Source organism: Anomaloglossus baeobatrachus, chromosome 2 (genome assembly GCF_048569485.1).
Source record: "Anomaloglossus baeobatrachus isolate aAnoBae1 chromosome 2, aAnoBae1.hap1, whole genome shotgun sequence".
In the NCBI taxonomy this organism is placed as follows: Eukaryota; Metazoa; Chordata; class Amphibia; order Anura; family Aromobatidae; genus Anomaloglossus; species Anomaloglossus baeobatrachus.
Genome location: NC_134354.1, coordinates 220185983 through 220207376, shown reverse-complemented (window position 1 = coordinate 220207376; position 21394 = coordinate 220185983). Strand labels below are relative to the sequence as shown.

Here is a 21394-nt window from a genome sequence, read left to right as displayed (position 1 = left end):
GTAGGCACTGTGAAGTGACAGTGGCTCTACTCAGATTACATAGGCCGTGATACATGCAGAGCAGGTGTAGGGCAGCTTCAGCAGTGTAAATGTTGTGTTCAGTCATATGCATTGCTCTCTATATTATGCAGATTCTGTAAATACCAGTACTACTATGTATGTCATTCTGTTATTTGTGATATGCCTGTACTGATTTGGATTTGTATCTTTTGTTATAGTTTTTACCAATTAATCATCCATTTCTTATGATCATCCACCTATCCATCATCATTTAATAAATAAAGACTTAAAGGCAACACAGTCTGTTTATTGAAACAGTGGATGAAGGTTAGCTGTATGCCGGAGTCCACACAGCTCACACGTGGACGAAGGCAGAACAGTAAAAACGGGCTGCTGGTCGCAGGCAGCGATTGTACGAACTGTACGGGACAGCTAACACCCACGCTACACGGCACACGGGTATTATAGCAGCCGCCATACAGCTACATAGAACAAGAGCGCAGTCCAGCTCCAGTAAAGATAGCCGGTCGCAGGCTGTAGTACGGGACCGCTAACATCCACGCTGTACCACATATGGATGTCGCAGCAGCCACCATACAGCCGCAGTGACTAGACCGCAGTACGCCAGAAACCACCATTCCACTCTCCACCACGCGGAAGGCCGTCCGCAAATAGACTCTGTTTCCCACTAAAGTAGTCTGCAGCCAAGTGCACAATGTCTGTCAGCCGAGCGTCTTCCCTGAAGACAAGGTCACGGGCAAGCTCTACTAAGTCCTCAATTAGGGAGCTTGCTGCCGTCGCACGCGCTGAGGCCGAAGCAGCTAAAGTGAGGTCCTCCTTCGCTGAACGGGAAATGCAACTTAAACTAAAACAGACAGAGAGTGCACGTTTGCAAGCGGAGCTAGAAGCAGAGAGTGCACGCCTGCAAGCGGAGCAAGAAGCAGAGAGTGCACGTCTGCAACTGACTCTAGAAAGACTTGCCGTAGAAAAGGAGACAGCGGCCGCAATAGCCAAGGCAGAGTTCCTGGAAGCGACAGAGCACCCCGAAGAAAGACGCAGCGATGTTCTTAGGCCGGACCTAGACCAGCAGGATCCAGCACAGCGCGTCGCAGAATACGTCTACCAATACTCCAGGATAGATGACAGCTCAGATGTGCTTCACCGAACAGACTACGCAGATGGCCAGCCATCCAACCTCGAATTACACCGCTTCAAGCAAGAGAGTGTACAGCACGAGGAGGTTCACCAAAACTACTATTCCACAGAGCGGAAGGTACAACCACCATTTTACCACAAAGAGACACCTTTCTCTCCGGGGAGGTACTATGCTGACTTTCCGAAGGCGGAAACACCCTACAGGTATGGTGATACACCACACAATAGACACGACCATACACCGGCTCGCACCAGCACTGACCAAGCCACCATGGACTTTGCAAAGTTCTTTGCTCGTCGAGATCTGGTCACAAAAGGACTTGTAAAGTTCAATGATCGTGCCGAGAACTATAGGTCGTGGCGAGCCTCGTTCCAGAACACCATAAGAGGTTTGGACCTTTCTTGTAGTGAGGAGTTAGACCTCCCGGTAAAATGGCTTGGTAGTGAATCGGTAGAACACGCCAAAAGACTAAGAGACATTAACATTAAAAACCCACCCAAAGGTCTACACTTGGTGTGGAAGAGACTTGATGAATGCTATGGGTCCATAGAAGTTATTGAAAATGCTCTGTTTAAAAGAATTGATGACTTCCCTAAGATAGGACCCAAAGGCTTTCAAAGGCTAAGAGAGCTAAGCGATCTGTTAGTAGAGTTACAGGTTGCCCAAGAGGAAGGAGATTTGCCCGGATTGGCATTCTTGGATACCGCTAGGGGTGTCAATCCGATAGTGCAAAAACTTCCTTACAATCTACAAGAAAAGTGGATCTCACACGGTTCACGGTATAAGCAAACACATAACGCGCCATTCCCTCCTTTTCCCGTATTTGTAGATTTTGTAGCTCAACAAGCTAAAATCAGAAATGACCCTAGTTTTGATTTTACTCTGTCATGTACCCCCGCCCCCGGTGTCAAACCCAGTAGGACACCCGTGGCGGTCCACAAAACTAACATTGTCTCCTCAGGCCCTGCTCACAAAGAGAGTAAGCATCCTCCAGAAGAGAACAAACCCCAGGATATCAGTAAACAGTGTCCTCTACACCGGAAACCACATCCTCTACTAAAATGCAGAGCCTTCAGGGAGAAGTCTCTAGAGGATCGCAAAGGCTTCCTCAAGGAACACAACATCTGCTTCAAATGCTGTGCTGCAACATCGCACATGGCCAGGAACTGCGAAGCTAGCGTGAAATGTGCAGAATGTGACAGCACGGATCACAATACAGCCTTACACCCTGGACCACCTACACGAGTGTTGCCGCAAGCAGAAGAACACGATGGAAAACAGAAGACACTGATGAAGACACCACGGTGGTTACCTCTCAATGTACGGAGATCTGTAAAGGACTCACAGGAGGAAGGTCCTGTTCGAAAATCTGCCTTGTCAGAGTCTACCCAGCAGGCCGCAGGGACAAAGCAATCAAGATCTATGCGATCTTGGACGACCAGAGCAACAGGTCTCTTGCCAAGTCCATCTTCTTCAGCAGTTTCAACATTGCGGGCCCCGGTTCTCCCTACTCCTTGAAGACATGTTCAGGCACCGTTGAGACGGCGGGGAGGAAGGCAACCGGATACAAGGTGGAATCCATAGATGGCCAGACCTGCCTATCATTACCCACCATACTGGAGTGCAACCAGATTCCTGACAACAGGTCCGAGATACCTTCGTCAGAGGTAGCAGCTCATCACCCCCATCTGAAGCGTATAGCTCACCTGATTCCAGAACTGGACTCAGAAGCTCCAATAGCCTTACTCCTTGGAAGAGACATGCTACGTGTGCATAAGGCTAGAGAGTCCATTAACGGCTCCCAGAACGCTCCATATGCGCAGAGACTTGACCTAGGATGGGTCGTAATAGGAGATGTCTGTCTAGGAGGAGCACACAAGCCAGCCTCAGTCAACAGTATGCTCACCAACACACTAGAAAATGGACGTCCGTCTTTCTTCCGACCATGTCACAACAGTCTGTTGGTAAAGGAATTACCAAGCAGTACTCCTCTGCCATGTCCTTTCGCAGTTCCTTCCAACGAAGACCACGCTTGTGAGGGCGAACAAGACCACATAGGCTGTACAGTCTTCCACAGGACCAAAGAGGACAACAAAACAGCAATGTCCATAGAAGACAGGATGTTCTTAGATATCATGGACCAAGAAATAACCAAAGACAAGTCGAACAGCTGGGTGGCACCCTTACCATTCCGACCACGGAGACAACGCCTACCCAACAACAGGGAACAGGTCTACAGTCGATTTGTCTCCCTCAGACACAAGCTCAAGAAGTCTCCAGAGATGAGAGAACATTTCTTTAGCTTCATGGAGAAGATATTCCGAAATAACCATGCAGAGATCGCACCTACACTACGAGACTCTGAGGAACGCTGGTACTTACCCATCTTCGGAGTGTACCATCCTAAAAAGCCAGGCCAAATAAGAGTGGTGTTCGACTCAAGTGCCAAGTGCGAAGATGTCTCGTTGAATGATGTCCTATTATCTGGCCCGGACCTCAACAACAGACTCCTGGAAGTTCTACTCTGTTTCCGCAGAGATACGGTGGCATTTATGGCTGACATCCAACAGATGTTTCACTGCTTTCTCGTCAAAAAGGAACACAGAAACTACCTGAGGTTCTTCTGGTACCGTGACAACGACCCAGATAAAGACATCATATAGTACCGGATGAGGGTACACATCTTCGGGAATAGTCCTTCCCCCGCAGTGGCTATCTACGGTCTCAGGAATTCCGCCAAAGAAGGTGAAGAGAAGTACGGGTCGGATGTTAGATCCTTTGTGGAAAAGGATTTCTACGTAGACGACTGCTTAAAATCCACACCCACAAACGAGGCTCAGTCCAACTTAAGGTTGCATAAGATTGCATCCAATAGCCGAGAACTGATGGAAGCCTTTCCCTCTCAAGACTATTCCAGTGATCTGAAGGGCATAGACCTGAGCATCGACTCTCTTCCCATGCAACGGAGCCTAGGACTACTTTGGGACTTGAAGACAGATGCCTTCACCTTTCAGATCAACAAAGAAGAAAAGTCCTTCACACGTAGAGGTGTCCTTTCCTTTGTGAATAGTTTGTACGATCCTCTGGGATTCGTAGCTCCAGTTACCGTCCAAGGTAAAATGATGCTAAGAGACTTCACCCAAGAGACATCTGATTGGGATGATCCACTTCCGGCAGAAAAAGCAGACCTGTGGGCAGAGTGGAGGAAGTCTCTCGAGGCCTTGACCGATCTTCATGTGAACCGACCATACGCTCCTGTGCCATCCACCGAAGTCAAATCTCAAAGACTTTGTATCTTCTGCGATGCATCAGTCAAAGCAATTGCAGCAGTAGTATACCTTAAAACCACCGATATGAATGAACAGATCCATATTGGGTTCGTCATGAGTCGGACAAAACTGGCGCCACTCCGTGAACACACGATACCTAGACTGGAACTCTGTGCTGCCGTCCTTGCAGTAGAGCTGGCTGAACTTATCTCAGATGGAATGAATCAGGAGATCAAAGATGCAGAGTTCTACACTGACAGCAAGGTGGTACTAGGATACATCTGCAACGAAACACGACGCTTCTATGTCTACGTCAGCAACCGGGTATTGAGAATAAGAAGATCAACTCGCCCTGATCAGTGGCATTACGTATCTACTCATCACAATCCCGCCGACCATGCGACTAGATCCGTTGCACCAAGTCACCTTAAGGACACTACATGGTTCACAGGCCCTGCCTTCCTGTACCGAACAACATCCTACATCAGCAGGCCCGATACATTCGAACTGGTGGATCCAGATGTCGATGAAGACCTTCGTCCTCAAGTGTCAGCTCTTCATACAGTGGTTTCAGGACGTCACCTCGGATCTAATCGGTTCAGTATATTCTCAACCTGGAACTCACTTGTTAGAGCCATCGCTTTTTTACTACACGTGACTCAGTTTTACAAGTCCGAACTACCAACAAATCAGAGATGCAGTAAAGGTTGGCATCACTGCAAGCATGCGTTTACTGCTCCCAACCTAGAGAAAGCCAAGATTACAATACTCCATGTTGTACAAAATGAAGCCTACAACAAGGAGATAGACAATCTCGACAAAGGACTACCCATTCCTAGAGACAGTGCGTTGAGGAAACTCGACCCGTTCATTGACAAAGATGGGCTGCTGAGAATAGGTGGCCGCATTCAAGAAGCTAAGGTAGAAGTCTCAGAGAAACACCCGGTAATAATTCCCAGATGTCATCACGTCACAACCTTGCTCATTCGACATCATCACATCTTGGCGAGACATCAAGGTCGCTTGTTTACCAAAGGGAGTCTACGAGCGGCTGGACTATGGATAGTCGGAGCGAAGAGAAGCGTGAGCAAACTCATCTTCAACTGCGTTACGTGTCGCAAAATTCGTGGCATGTTTCAAAACCAGGCTAATGGCTAATCTTCCACCTGACAGGCTCAGTACTGAACCCCCTTTCACCAACGTTGGACTGGATGTGTTCGGCCCCTGGTCCGTAGCTACAAGACGCACTAGGAAGGTCCATGCCGAAGCAAAGTGTTGGGCAGTTCTATTCACCTGTTTGTCTGTCAGAGCTGTTCATATCGAAGTAATAGAATCTATGGACACTTCAAGTTTCATAAATGCACTTCGACGCTTCATTGCTATCAGAGGCCCTGTGAAGCACATTCGTTCTGATAGAGGCACGAACTTTATCGGAGCAGCAAGAGAACTCCAAATCCCTTCCAATCTAGACATTACAAATGTAGAGAGGTACCTAGGTGAGCAAGGATGCACCTGGACCTTCAACCCGCCACACTCTTCGCACATGGGAGGCACCTGGGAAAGAATGATAGGAATTGCATGCAAGATTCTAGATTCTATCCTCTTGCAAGCAAACACCAGACTTACCCACGAAAGCTTGACTACGTTCTTGGCCGAAGTTACAGCTATCATGAATGATAGGCCATTGACAGCTCTTTCTGGAGATTCTGGAGACTCAACAGTTCTTACTCCTGTCATGTTACTTACACAGAAAACCTGTGTCCCAGGAGCTCCACCTGGAGAATTCACCGAGAAAGACCTCTACAGAAGACAATGGAGGCAAGTACAAAACGTGTCCAATGCCTTTTGGGACAGATGGAGGAAACAATATCTCTCCACTCTGCAAACCAGAACAAAATGGCAGAAAGACCATCCAAACATCAGACTTGGCGATGTGGTACTTGTAAAGGACAGTCAATCACACCGAAATGAGTGGCCACTCGGCCTAGTCACCAAACCCTTTCCCAGCAAGGATGGGAGAGTACGCAAGGTAGAGGTCAGAGTGAGCAAGCTCGAAGAGAACAAACTGTTCACCAGACCAGTCACTGAACTTGTGTTGTTGTTATCCCCTCAGGAGTCCAATAGTGGCATTGGTAAACGCCAAGCGGGGAGTGTTCTGTCTCCTATTCATTAAATAGGATAAGGGTAATATAGTTTGTTGCCCACAAGAGGTCACTGTTGGCTTTCTTATGTTTTCCTCATACTTCTCTACAGTATTTCTGTGGGTTGGAGCCTGTTGCTTTAAGGAAAAGATACTTCCTTGGACTGCCCCTTTTCCCTGTCCTTCCTGAGTTGGAGACCAGATGTCTTGGTGCCTCCATAGGATTCAGAGGTGCTATTAGCTGGCTCCAGTTCCTTTTCTTCAATCGTTCCTCCTGACTAGTGGATCCCGGTAGGAATCATTGTACTAAACTACATATTTATGTTAGAATATGTGTACAGTTGTTATGTAGGCACTGTGAAGTGACAGTGGCTCTACTCAGATTACATAGGCCGTGATACATGCAGAGCAGGTGTAGGGCAGCTTCAGCAGTGTAAATGTTGTGTTCAGTCATATGCATTGCTCTCTATGTTATGCAGATTCTGTAAATACCAGTACTACTATGTATGTCATTCTGTTATTTGTGATATGCCTGTACTGATTTGGATTTGTATCTTTTGTTATAGTTTTTACCAATTAATCATCCATTTCTTATGATCATCCACCTATCCATCATCATTTAATAAATAAAGACTTAAAGGCAACACAGTCTGTTTATTGAAACAGTGGATGAAGGTTAGCTGTATGCCGGAGTCCACACAGCTCACACGTGGATGAAGGCAGAACACTAAATGAAGTACAAAGTCTCTCCATCTGCCGCAATGTAGTGAGTGGTTCCATCCGAGGTTTTGTCTGAATCATATTTTGGGGGGATGTACAGTACATGTAAGTGCTCAACGTGGAACACAAGAATGTGATCCTAGCATATTACTGAAAACAATCAAATATGTTCTGTACCCCAAAATGTTACCAAACCTCTAACTTATCCGATAAAAGATAGCTTTCCTCAGGTCTGTCAACTGTCACGGGAAATATAGGAGGTTCTCAAGGTAGAACAAAAACTCTGGAAAAGCGATGGCTCCCACCCCCTCAAATAAATCCAGTGAGATCTGTACTCCCAAATCCAAATGTCCTCCCTCATTTTGAACTCCCTTGTGCCTAAACCACAGTAAATGACCACATGTATAGCATTATTTTAGTGTGGAGAGCCCAACTAATGTACAATGCACAATGTATGGGAGGTGCTACAATATATAGGGGCACAAAACTGGCATATTTGCATTTTCCAGAAAAAAAAGTGTAGAAATTTATATTCAAAAAATTAAATAGCACACTTTACTTTCTGATTTTTGCATGTGCCCAAACATTAGTTTTTGATCACATATACCGTATTTTTCGGACGCACCGGAGCATAAGACGCACCCTGGTTTTAGAGGAGGAAAATAAAATTTTAAGGAAAAAATGTGGTCATGACACATTGTTAAGGGGGGAGGATCTGCTGTTGACACTATTATGGGGGTAATGTTCCAAAATTTCCTACAATGGTACTCCATCCTGGTAATGATCCTCTTGCCTTGTATATGATCCTCCTGCCTTGTATATATATGTCCCTCATCCTGGTATGTGCTCCCATCCTGCTATATACCCCCATCCTGCTATATACCCCCATCCTGGTATGTGCTGCCATCCTGCTATATACCCCCATCCTGCTATATACACCCATCCTGGTATATGCCATCATCTTGTAATATACCCCTATCCTGCTATATACTGCCATCCTGGTATATGCCCTCATTCTGCTATATACCCCATCCTGTGATATACCCCTATCCATCCAGCTATATACCCCTATCCATCCTGCTATATACCCCTATCCATCCTGCTATATACCCCCATCCTGCTATATACCCCTATCCTGCTATATATCCCATCCTGCTATATGTCCTGCATCCTGTGGAACACAAAAAAAAATAAACGTTCATACTCACCTTTCCTCATTCCTGCAGCATCGCTCCTCCTCCTGTTTGTGCCGGCAGCAGCGCCACTGACCTGTGTGGAGCCGGCTACAATCCCTGCAGCACCGCAATGTCCTTCTGTCTGTGGCGGCCGCCGCTGTGTGTGGACACGTGCGCACTGCAATGACGTCATCGCTGTGAGCACCGCTAGTCCCCACACAGCCGCGGCTGGCACAGACACGAAGAACATCGCGGTGCTGCAGGGGAATGGTGAGTATACTGATTCACCGCACCCCGCGCTGATGATGATGCACGGGTGGCAGTGAATACAGCCACACATGATCACTCCAGGCTGTAGTTGCCAGGGGTGATCATGCAGGCTGGCTGTTTAGTATGCGCGAATCCCCTGCCCATCATCCTGCCCACCTGTCAGCGCTAGCTTCAGCGCTGAGAGATGGGCGGGAGGATGGGCATGCATATGAAATGAGCGGGCCCACGTGGTCACGGCAGGGGTTGCTGCATCCTGCTCATGCCCCGATGATCTGCTCCACCACAGCACCCTCATTCCCCGCAGCCCTACATTCAGACTATAAGACGCACCACCCACTTTCCCCCAACATTTGGGGGGAAAAAGTGCGTCTTATAGTTCGAAAAATATGGTAGATTATAACTGTGTTAGAGAGAAAATGAATAACAAAATTATAGGGTCAATTTTCTCCTATTACCCCTTGTGTAAATTATAAATTTGATGCTAAAACAGTATTTTGCTTGAAAAAAATATTTTTTTTGTTTTCACATCTAAATGTTATAAAGTTTGATAAAGCACCTGTATATTAAAGATGCTCAGTACACCTCTAGATGAATTCCTTAAGGGGTCTAGTTTTCAAAATGGGGTCACTTGTGGGTGGTTAATGCTGTTTGGCACCTCAGGGGGTCTGCAAATGCAACATGGCATTCACAATCTATTCCAGACAAATTTATGCTCTTTCCTTTCCGAGCTCTACCGTGTGCCCAAACTACATATGTGGTATTATCACATTCAGCAGAAATTGCCTACTGAATTAGGGGGTCCATTTTCTCCTATTATCAATTGTGAAAATTACAAATTTGGGGCTAAAACAACATTTTAGCGTAAAAAATGTAATTTTCGTTTCGACATTCACATTTTAAAAGGTTCTCTGAAGTCTCTATGGATTCAAAATGCTGAACACACCCCTGGATGAATTTCTTGATTGGTCTAGTTTCCAAAATAGAGTCACTTGTGGAGAGTTTCTGCTGTTTAGGTGTCATATTGGCCCTGCAAATGTGACATGGTGCCCACAATCTACTTCAGACAAATTCGTGTTCTAAAATTGAAATAGTGCTCCTTCCCTTCTGAGCCCTGCCGTTTGTCCAAATAGAGGTTTCTGACTATGTAGGGTATCAGCTCAGTCAGAAAATGTATAACAAATTGTGAGGTCCATTTTTTGCTTCTATTCATTGTAAGACTATGTGCCTTTTATAATCAATAAAAGCAATGAAACAGCATCCCAGCAAAGTCTATGAGAATCACACGCTGCTTTTCTTTATTGCAGATTTTGTTGCTGAAAAAAGAAGCGCATGTCAATTGTTTCTGCATTTATTTTCTGTGTTATAATCCCCTGCAGTGCTTTATTACTACTGGGGATTATAGCACAGCACTTTGTCCCACACACCCTGCATACAGCATGGTGTGTGAGTCTCTCCGTAGCACAGTAGCCTGGAGTCGTGATGGTGATAACCCAGAGTTACTATGGCAGTGATCGGGTCCCTATGATCGGATTACAGGGACCTGATTGTCAGGGAGAGATAAGCAATTCCTCTCCGCTGCACCACCACTGCTGTTTCAGCCTGTCCAGGACCTCTGCCAGGCGTCTTCCTCCCTTCATCTCCGCTCTGTCACAGCCTCCCACCACCACTTTGACAAAGTATACTGCAAAATGTGATACTCTCAGTCTAACTTCAGTGACGGTTGTCCAGGTGACCCGTGTTTCATAGCATCTTTTTACTAAGCAACAACCTTGATAAAGGTGTCACAACCGAAACGCCGGTGTTGCTGCTGTTAGGGTTCACACATTTTTTTGCAGTTTGTCAATAAAAAAACACTTGCATCAATGCTTGTATTTGTTAAAAGTCTTTTGTTTCCTCCTGGTTTCGTTTTCTCTTCCTGATGCAATGCTGTATAACTGTGCATGTGCATAATGTTCCAAGGAGTAAAGAGCTTGTTATCCCATGTAATCTGCTGTAAGATCTTTCTTCTATACCTGGGGAGCTAGAAGCTGTGAAACAGGTTATGGGCCCAGGCACCCAAGATTCCAAGGCACCCCAAGATCCCAGGCAACCAAGATACCAGACACCAAGATCCCAGACACCCAGGACACCAGAAAGCTCAGCAAGACCCTGGTGAATGCAGAAGAATTCTTCAGTAGAATGTTCTCCAAACAAGTAAGACAAGTTAAAGATAATGAATAGCACAGAGCTAAAACTCACAGTAGCTAAGTTGAATAATGAGAACTATCAGTTATGAAAGTTCAAAGTGGAGATGTTATTGTGTAAAGATGATTTATGGGAAGTAATCACTACAGATAGACCCAATGATAATAATCAGACATGGGATAAGAAAAATAGACAAGCAAGAGCTACTATCAGTCTATTAGTGGAAGATTCTCAATTAATCCACATAAGGAATGAGGATACAGCACAGGGAATGTGGGAAGCATTAAGAAAGCTACATGAAAGACCCAGCTTAAATCACAAGTTATTTCTGCTAAGAAAGCTTTACAGTATGAGACTGAGTGCAGACAATGACATGCAGAAGCATATATTCTTCATGATGGAAGTGATATTACAGCTGAGACCAATTGGTGAAGATATTAAGGATAGCCATATACCAGCAATATTATTGTGCAGTTTACCGGATTCATAAACTGCTTTAATAAATGCACTAGAGACAAGACCTGAAACAGACATCACATTAGAGTTTGTGAAGACTAGACTCATAGATGAATATCAAAGAAGGAAAGAGCAAACATATGATTCTACTGAAAAAGATGGTGGAAATGCTCTTAAAGCTACAGAATCAAAGAGACGTCATAATACAGAGACAAGAGAATGTTTCAAATGTAAGAAAAAGGGACATTTAAAGAAAGACTACTATATGGAAAGCAGAACAACAGAAATTACACCATAAAGAGAATACACAGAAGGTGAAAAACACAATTTCTGATTCATGTATAAATAATTGGAATAGCACATTTAAAGTAACTGATAAGAAATCATCATCAGGTTGGTTTATTGACTCAGGAGCAACAAGTCATATGACAAGTAATAAAAGTTTCTGAACTTGATTTAAATAAGAAAGAAGCCATTTATCTTGCAGATGGGAGCAAAGTAACTGCGGAAGGTATTGAACAAGGAATACTAAAGTGTTCTAATAAGTATGGGCATGATTCAAAAATACTTGTACAGGATGTATTATATGTTCCAGGATTAGAAGGAGGATTGTTATCTGTAAAACATCTAACAGCTAAAGGACTTAGGGTACCTTCACACTTAGCGATGCACCAGCGATCCGACCAGCGATCTGACCTGGTCAGGATCGCTGCTGCATCGCTACATGGTCGCTGGTGAGCTGTCAAACAGGCAGATCTCATCAGCGACCACTGAACAGCCCCCAGCCAGCAGCGACGTGCAAGCGACGCTGCGCTTGCACGGAGCCGCCGACTGGAAGCTGCGGAGACTGGTAACTAAGGTAAACATCGGGTATGGTTACCCGATGTTTACATTAGTTACCAGCGCTGTGTGCAGGGAGCAGGGAGCCGCGCACACTGAGCGCTGGCTCCTTGCTCTCCTAGCTGCTATACACATCGGGTTAATTAACCCGATGTGTACAGCAGCTACATGTGCAGAGAGCCGGAGCCGGCAGCACAGGCAGCGTGAGAGCTGCGGAGGCTGGTAACTAAGGTAAATATCGGGTAACCACCTTGGTTACCCGATGTTTATCTTGGTTACAAGCTTACCTCAGCTGTCAGACGCCGGCTCCTGCTCCCTGCTCGCTTCATTTGTCGCTCTCTCGCTGTCACACACAGCGATCTGTGTGTCACAGCGGGAGAGCGGCTTTGAAGAAAACGAACCAGGGCTGTGTGTAACGAGCAGCGATCTCGCAGCAGGGGCCAGATCGCTGCTCAGTGTCACACACAGCGAGATCGCTAATGAGGTCACTGCTGCGTCACATGAACAATTATATCATCTAGACACATTAAAGGAACAGATGAAGTTGTGTACACATGATCACAAGAATTGTATTCACATGTGGCACAGACATCTAGGACACAGACATCCTGAAAGTATAATGGAGCTACAAAATAAAAAATTGACACAGGATCTACTGATATCTGATTGCTCAATTACCATAAGATGTAAATGTTGTATAAAATATAAAGCTACAAGAATATCTATACCTAAAATAAGTGAGACGAAAAGCACAAGACCACTTGATTTGGTGCATACTGACGTATGTGGACCCATGAAAGTGAGTACATCAGGAGGCAATAGATATATAGTGACTTTTATAGATGACTACTCAAAATACACAGTCACATACTTGATCAAGAACAAAAGTGAAGTTTTCAATAAATTAGTAGACTACGTGACAAAGTCAAATAACAAATTTCAGAGGAAACCAATTGTCATTAAAAGTGATAATGGAGGTGAATTCACAGAACACGTTCCAAACTTCGAAACAGATCCATAGAAGGAATATTTGTTGATATAGTGAAAATTGCAAAGGATATAGAATCCTAGATCCCAAAACAGACAGTTACGGTGAGTAACAGTGTGACATTCATTGAGGATCTAAATGAAGACACTATGATTTCACTGGAAAAAAAAGACAAAAACAACAGTGATATAACTGAAAGAACATCTGATAAAAAAAAGTTGAAATTGATGAAAAACAGAATACTGAAAATGTAGAGATACAACTACAAACAGACACAGAACCCAGACATTCAATAAGAGAAAACAAAGGAAAACCACCAATACGTCTTTCATACAAGGCAAGTACAAGCAAAATTTATGAACCTACTTCTTGGGAAGACATATCTTGACTTCCTGAAGAAGAAGCTAATAAATGGATAAAGGCAACAGAAACAAAAATAAAATCCAAGCATGACTCAAAGACATGGACACTGACAGAATTACCAGAAGGAAGAAAAGCTATAGGATGTAAATGGGTTTTTAAAGTAAAATACCAAACAGATGGCAAAGCTGAACAATACAGAGCAAGACTCGTAGCTAAAGGTTATTTTCAAAAATATGGAGAAGACTATGATAAAACATTTGCTCCAGTTGTCAAACATACTACAATAAGAACTTTGTTTGCAGTTGCAGCAATAAAATAAATGGAGTTGAAGCATCTGGACGTAAAGACAGTATTTTTAATAGAAATTTAACAGAAGATATTTACTTGGAACAACCTCCAGGATTCAAAGATAAAAGTAACCCGAACATGGTTTGTAAACTACAGGAAAGTGTATACGGTTTAAAACAAGCTGCTAAAACTTGGAATGATAAAATCAGATAAGTGCTCACAAATGAAAAATTTCACAGAAGCAAAGCTGATCCTTGCCTATACACAAAAAGACTGATGGACAGATGGATCTATGTACTCATATATGTTGATGATATTTTAGTTTGTTATGTAAAAGAAAGGGACAAAAAGGACATACTAAGAATTCTGAGTCAACATTCGAGATCAAAGACTTAGGAAATGTGAAACAGTACCTAGGAGTACAGACAGAAAGAGAAGATGGAAGTTTCCTACTTAATCAAAATCACATGATTCAAGACAAAATCGAAACATTTGGATTGAAGGATGCAAAAACAGTAAAGTCTCCAATGGAAACCAGATATCTTAAAGAGATGAATAGCGAGCAAAATGTGTTACCAAATAATGAAGAGTACAGAGCAGCAATCGGAAAATTACTGTATTTAGCAACTGTTACAAGGCCAGACATCGCAGCAGCAGTAGGAATTCTGAGTAGAAAAGTGTCAAAGCCAAATAAAAAGGATTGGAATGCCGTGAAGAGAGTAATACGTTATTTGAAAGGAACTACCGATGTTAAACTGAAACTACCTACAAGTGATAAATTCACTTTAACTGGATACGTTGATGCAGATTGGGCTGGAGATCCAACTGACAGGACATCTACCAGTGGCTATCTTTTCTTTCTCTCAGGCGGACCAATTAGTTGGACTAGTAAAAAGCAATCTATAGTAATGCTTTCGTCAACAGAAGCAGAATATGTTGCAGCAGCACATGCGAGTCAAGAATTTCTATGGTTAAGACAATTGCTAACAGACCTAGGAGATCCCTAGTTGGAACCAACAAAAATAAATGGGGACAATCAAGGATGTCTTGTTCTTGCTTAGATGGAAAGCGTTAACTCAAGAACCAAGCACATTGATGTGGAGTATCATTTCTTGAGGGATCACCAGGAATAAGAAACCCTGAAATTAGAATATTGTCCAACTGAAGATATGACAGCAGATATTTTCACAAAGGCATTGAATGCTGAAAGACATCAGAGACTAATGAAGAAATTAGGCTTAACTGAATAAATCCTTACTGTTGAGAAAGGGTGTTGGTATATGCAACAGACAAGGACTTCTATGTATGTGTGAAGGAGGACTTTATGCTGATCTAACTTTCTTCTATACCTGGGAAGATAGAAGCTGTGCAACAGTTTCGGGGGTGGGGAAGGGGTGATAGAAGCTACAGGGCCTTATACCTGTGACATCCCATTTGAGATTCCCATCAAACAGTAGTGGCATGGTGGCTCAGTGGTTAGCACTGCAGACCAATGTTAGTCTATAGGGCCGTGCATATGTTCGAATTTTTCTTTCTCTGGCTTTTCAAAAAAGGAAAAAAACGTACCAATGGTGCCAAGCCAGATGATGTATGCACAAACAGAATGTAGTAAACCTTGTTCTTGAAGGCGGCCGCAGCCCAGGTGCAAGATGCTGATGTCACAGCCACTACCACTCACCCCTCAAGCTTGGGGGGAGGGGCAGCTGCTCAGCAAAAAACTTGCACACTAATAAGGCTTGCACTGGGCACTGACTCCAGTGTCGGCCGATTACTTGTTCTGTGTCCCCTGCATCCATCGCAGCATGTGCTGGCTGTGAGGTCAGCAGAGTTTAGATCAGCAGACTCCAGTGCTTGCCGAACTTAGCTAACCTCACAACCCGCACATGCTGCGATATTTGCAGCGGGACACAGAACAAGTAATCGACCGAGACTGGAGTCAGCTGATCTGAACTTCTGACCACACAGCTCCCGATCAGCTGACTCCAGTGCCGGCCGATAAATTCTGCGTCCCGCTGCATCCATCGCAAGTAGAAGTATCCAGTAAATAACAATTGCGGTTGCATGCATTGCACGTACAATCTGCAGGATCCGGTCAGATGCGCTTTGCATTTTTTTGCCGCTGGGCAAAAAAACGCTGATGTGAAAGCAACCTAAGTGCAGTGCCCAAACCACTGCACTTGCAACTCCTTAGCATGCAATTTCAAATATGGATTTCTCTTCAAGAACAAAACACATTTCTACAAGAAAAATAAGAATTTAATCAGCTTTTAAGCACCTTTAGATAAATGCCATTAGTTTGGGGTATAAAACCTCATGAGAGGTTCTCTGCAAAATGTAACAGACAAAGTGAATTTCTGAGGCGAGAATGCAGATTTATCTGTTACCAGGTTTTTGCCCCCTAATCAGAGCTGCATGATGTAGAGACAGAAACTATAGTTCTAGAAATGTGTCACTTACTGGGCTGCTTTATATAGGTTTGATAAATCAGTTTTACTAGCAGGAGATTATCACTAGAGGACTAGTAAACCAACCTACTACCATGTAGTCCAACCATGACCCCAATATTGATTGGCAGCTTCCTGCCTATGCAAAATGTACCCAGATATACAGAGCCATAATTTAGAGAACTGGTAGATCTGCAGTAAATAAAACAGTAATTTTATCAAAATGATAGCGAGAAGCTCGGTAAGTGATGTATCACTGGTATCAGGTTCACTTGCCCTACATCATGCTGCTCTCAGTTGTGGTGGCTAAAATCTGGTAATAAATTATTTTTAACCCCTTCACGACCGCGGGCCGTAAAATTACGTCCTATTTTAACGTGACTTAACGACCAGGGACGTAATTTTACGGCCTAAACTTCATTTGATTGCCGTGGCCATAGCAACGGCTTTCAAATGATGTCCCCTGCTGTTTCTTACAGCAGGGGACCTTTGCTTGACCCCAGGGGGGGCGGCATCGCCACCCCCTATCGACGATCGATGTGATTGGCTGTTCAAATCTGAACCGCCAACCACATCGATCGCACTAATTTCGGCAAAAATAATGCCCGAATTAGTGCGATCCTGTGAGATCCAGCTATGAGATGCCGCAGCTGCTGCAGCATATCATAGGTGGACCTCAAACATGCCGCCCCCAGCCCCTGCAGCACTGATTGGAGCGATCGTGCTATGACGCGCAATCGCTCCAATCAGTGTGCAGTGGGGCGGTCTGATCTGGAGGTGGCCGCCCTCCCCAGGCCTGTGTTGGTTTGGGAAGCCCTCCCCCAGCATGTTTGCGGCGTGCACTGGCTGGTACTTGTAGTACCACACAACGCTGCTGCCGCCGCCCGATCGCCGCTCCTGCCCCACTTGAGTATTGCGCGCCTGATAGCCCCTGCGCGCTCCTGTGATGGCCCTGCCCCCTGCCGATGTGTCCCCCCGATCTGCTCACCCGCCACGATCTGCCCCTCTGCTGCGATCTGCCCCCCTGCCACAATGTGCCCCCCTGCTGCAATCTGCTTCCTGCTGCGATCTGTCCTCTGCCATGATGTGCCCCACTGCTGCGATCTGCCTCCTGCCGCAATCTGCCCCCTGCTGCCATCTGCCTCCCTGCTGCGATATGCCCCCTGCCGCTGCGAGCCCTCCCCCAACATGTCTGCAGCGTGCAGTGGCTGGTACTTGTGGTACCACGCCACCGCCGCCGCTGCTGCTGCCGCCGCCGCTGCTGCTGCTGCACGTGAGTACTGTGCTCACTTTGCAGCCCGTGCGCGCTCCCGTGGTGCCCCTGCGCGCTGCCGTGATAGCCCCTGCCGTGCCCCCCCCGCGATCTGCTCCCCCCAACCCCCCCCCCCCCTCTGACTGCCTCCCCCATTATCTCTGTTCTGCTTCTGCAGCTCCCTCTCCGGTCTCCCCCTCTGCTCTACCCCCTCCCCCTCTGCTCCCCCCCCTCTGCTCTCAGCCCCCCCTCTGCTCTCACCCCCCCCTCTGCTCTCCCCCCCCCTCTCCCTCCCCCCTCTCCCCCTCTGCTCTCCCCCGACGTCCTCTTACCTGTCTTCACCGGCCTGATCACATCTGCATCCATCGCTGGGTCCTTCCTGGGCATTCTGCTGATCTGCCTGCTGCTCCTGTAAAGCTGTCCATCTCTCTGCCATCTGTTCCTCTGCAGCTCTTCTGGTCAGTGATCCTCCTGCTAGTCCTGTGGGTACTGTGAGTATAACTTTTTTTTTTTTTCCGTATCCCCTGTCCATTTTTACACCTCATCCGTCCGTGCGTCCCGCCAAGCGCTGATCAGGGATGCAGATAACGGATCGGCATCCCTGCTCAATTTTTGGCGTGACTTTTTTTTCCGTATCCCCGACCCTTTTTGTATCGCATCCGTCCGTGCGTCCCGCCAAGCGCTGATCAGGAATGCAGATAACGGATCGGCATCCATGGTCAATTTTTGGCGTGACTTTTTTCCGTATCCCCGACGCTTTTTGTATCGCATCCGTCCGTGCGTCCCGCCAAGCGCTGATCAGGGATGCAGATAACGGATCGGCATCCATGGTCAATTTTTGGCGTGACTTTTTTCCGTATCCCCGACGCTTTTTGTATCGCATCCGTCCGTGCGTCCCGCCAAGCGCTGATCAGGGATGCACATAACGGATCGGCATCCCTGGTCAATTTTTGGCGTGACTTTTTTCCGTATTCACGACGCTTTTTGTATCGCATCCGTCCGTGCGTCCCGCCGAGCGCTGATTAGGGATGCAGATAACGGATCGGCATCCCTGCTCAATTTTTGGCGTGACTTTTTTCCGTATTTGCGACGCTTTTTGTATCACATCCGTCCGTGCATCCCGCCAAGCGCTGATCAGGGATGCACATAACGTATCTGCATCCATGGTCAATTTTTGGCGTGACTTTTTTTTTTTTACGTATCCCCGACGCTTTTTTTATCGCATCCGACCGTGCGTCCTGCAGCGACCGATCAGTGCACTGCGTCTGTGCGTTTGAAAAGTCAAATGGCGCTCCTTCTCTTCTGAGCCCCGCCATGCGCTCAAACAATTACTTTCCACCACATATGAGGTATCTGCGTACTCAGGAGAAAATGCACAATACATTTTATGGTGCATTTTTTCCTGTTACCCTTGTGAAAAAAAAAGCTACCTAGTTGAAGCAACCGTTTTGTGGTAAAAAAACAAATTTTCTTTTCACGGCTCAACGCTATAAACTTCTGTGAAGCCCCCAGGTGTTCAAAGTGCTCACCAAACATCTAGAAAAATTATTTGAGGGCTCTAGTTTCCAAAATGGTGTCACTTGTGGGGGAGCTCCACTGTTTAGGCACCATAGGGGGTCTCCAAACGTGACATGGCGTCCGCTAATGATTGCAACCAATTTTGCTGTCAAATGGCGCTCCTTCTCTTCTGAACCCCGCCATGCACCCAAACAATTACTTTCCACCACATATGAGGTATCTGCGTACTCAGGAGAAAATGCACAATACATTTTATGGTGCATTTTTTCCTGATAGCCTTGTGAAAAAAAAAGCTACCTAGTTGAAGCAACCGTTTTGTGGTAAAAAAAAAAAAATTTCTTTTCACGGCTCAACGCTATAAACTTCTGTGAAGCCCCCAGGTGTTCAAAGTGCTCACCAAACATCTAGAAAAATTATTTGAGGGCTCTAGTTTCCAAAATGGGGTGACTTGTGGGGGAGCTCCATTGTTTAGGCACCTCAGGGGGTCTTCATACCCCACATGGCGTCCGCTAATGAGTGCAGCTAATTTTGCACTCAAAAATTCAAATGGCGCTCCTTGCCTTCCGAGCACTGCCGTGTGTCCAAAGATTTGATTTCCACCACATATGAGGTATCTGCGTATTCAGGAGAAAATGCACAATACATTTTATGGTGCATTTTTTCCTGTTACCCTTGTGAAAAAAAAAGCTACCTAGTTGAAGCAACCGTTTTGTTGTAAAAAATTTTTTTTTTCTTTTCACGGCTCAACGCTATAAACTTCTGTGAAGCCCCCAGGTGTTCAAAGTGCTCACCAAACATCTAGAAAAATTATTTGAGGGCTCTAGTTTCCAAAATGGGGTCACTTGTGGGGGAGCTCCATTGTTTAGGCACCTCAGGGGGTCTTCAAACCCGACATGGCGTCCGCTAACAGGTGCAGCTAATTTTGCACTCAAAAATTCAAATGGCGCTCCTTGCCTTCCGAGCACTGCTGTGTGTCCAAACATTTGATTTCCACCACATATGAGGTATCTGCGTACTCAGGAGAAAATGCACAATACATTTTATGGTGCATTTTTTCCTGTTACCCTTGTGAAAAAAAAGCTACCTAGTTGAAGCAACCGTTTTGTTGTAAAAAAAAATTTTTTTCTTTTCACGGCTCAACGCTATAAACTTCTGTGAAGCCCCCAGGTGTTCAAAGTGCTCACCAAACATCTAGAACAATTATTTGAGGGCTCTAGTTTCCAAAATGGGGTCACTTGTGGGGGAGCTCCATTGTTTAGGCACCTCAGGGGGTCTTCAAACCCGACATGGCGTCCGCTAATGAGTGCAGCTAATTTTGCGTTCAAAAATTCAAATGGCGCTCCTTCCCTTCCGAGCTCTGCCGTGCGCCCAAACAATTGATTTTTACCACATATGGGGTATCAGCGTACTCAGGAGAACATGCACAATAAATTGTATTGTGTACTTTCTCTTTTCTCCCTTGTAAAAATGAAAATTTTATGGCTAAAGTAACATTTTTGTGTTAAAAAGTAAAATTTTCATTTTTTCCTTCCACATTGCTTTGGTTCCTGTGAAGCACCTAAAGGGTTAATAAACTTATTGGATGTGGTTTTGAGCAGTGTGAGGGGTGTAGTTTTTAGAATGGGGTCACTTTTGGGTATTTTCTGTCACCTAGGCCTCTCAAAGTCACCTCAAAGGTAATGTGGTCCCTAAAAAAAATTATTTTGTAAATTTTGTTGGAAAAATGAGAAATTGCTGATGACCTTTGACCCCTTCTAACTTCCTAACGGAAAAAAAATTTGTTTCGAAAATTGCGCTGATGTAAAGTACACAAGTGGGAAATGTTATTTAGTAACTATTTTGTGTGACATATCTCTCAGATTTATGGGCATAAATTTTCAAAGTTTGAAAATTGCGAAATTTTCAAAATTTTCGCCAAATTTCCTAAATTTTCACAAATAAACGCAAAAAATATCGGCCTAAATTTACAACTGACATGAAGTACAATATGTCACGAAAAAACAATCTCAGAATCGCCAGGATCCGTTGAAGCGTTCCAGAGTTATAACCTGTCAAAGTGACACTGGTCAGAATTGCAAAAAATGGCCCGGTCATTAGGGTGTTTTAGTGGCCGGGGGTGAAGGGGTTAAAAGTAAAAGCTGGCTACCCTAAAGCCAATCTAAAGAAAATCTCACATTGCACTTGGACCAATGTTAGTCAATGATGCAGGTCAGATTTGGAAGTTTTCCCTCAGCTCTAATTGGACTAAGGAAAAAAAATAGCAACATGCCGAGATTGGCAGCATATCTCGGATCATGCTCACCTATATAAGTCTATGGGTGCATGTGAAAC

General features: G+C 45.1%; 1 protein-coding gene across 3 annotated transcripts in view; it reads right to left on the bottom strand.

Annotated features, from left to right (window-relative positions):
• SYCP1 (synaptonemal complex protein 1) overlaps positions 1-21394 on the bottom strand; it is an 811750-nt gene that overhangs the window by 168191 nt on the left and 622165 nt on the right. The window lies entirely within an intron of this gene.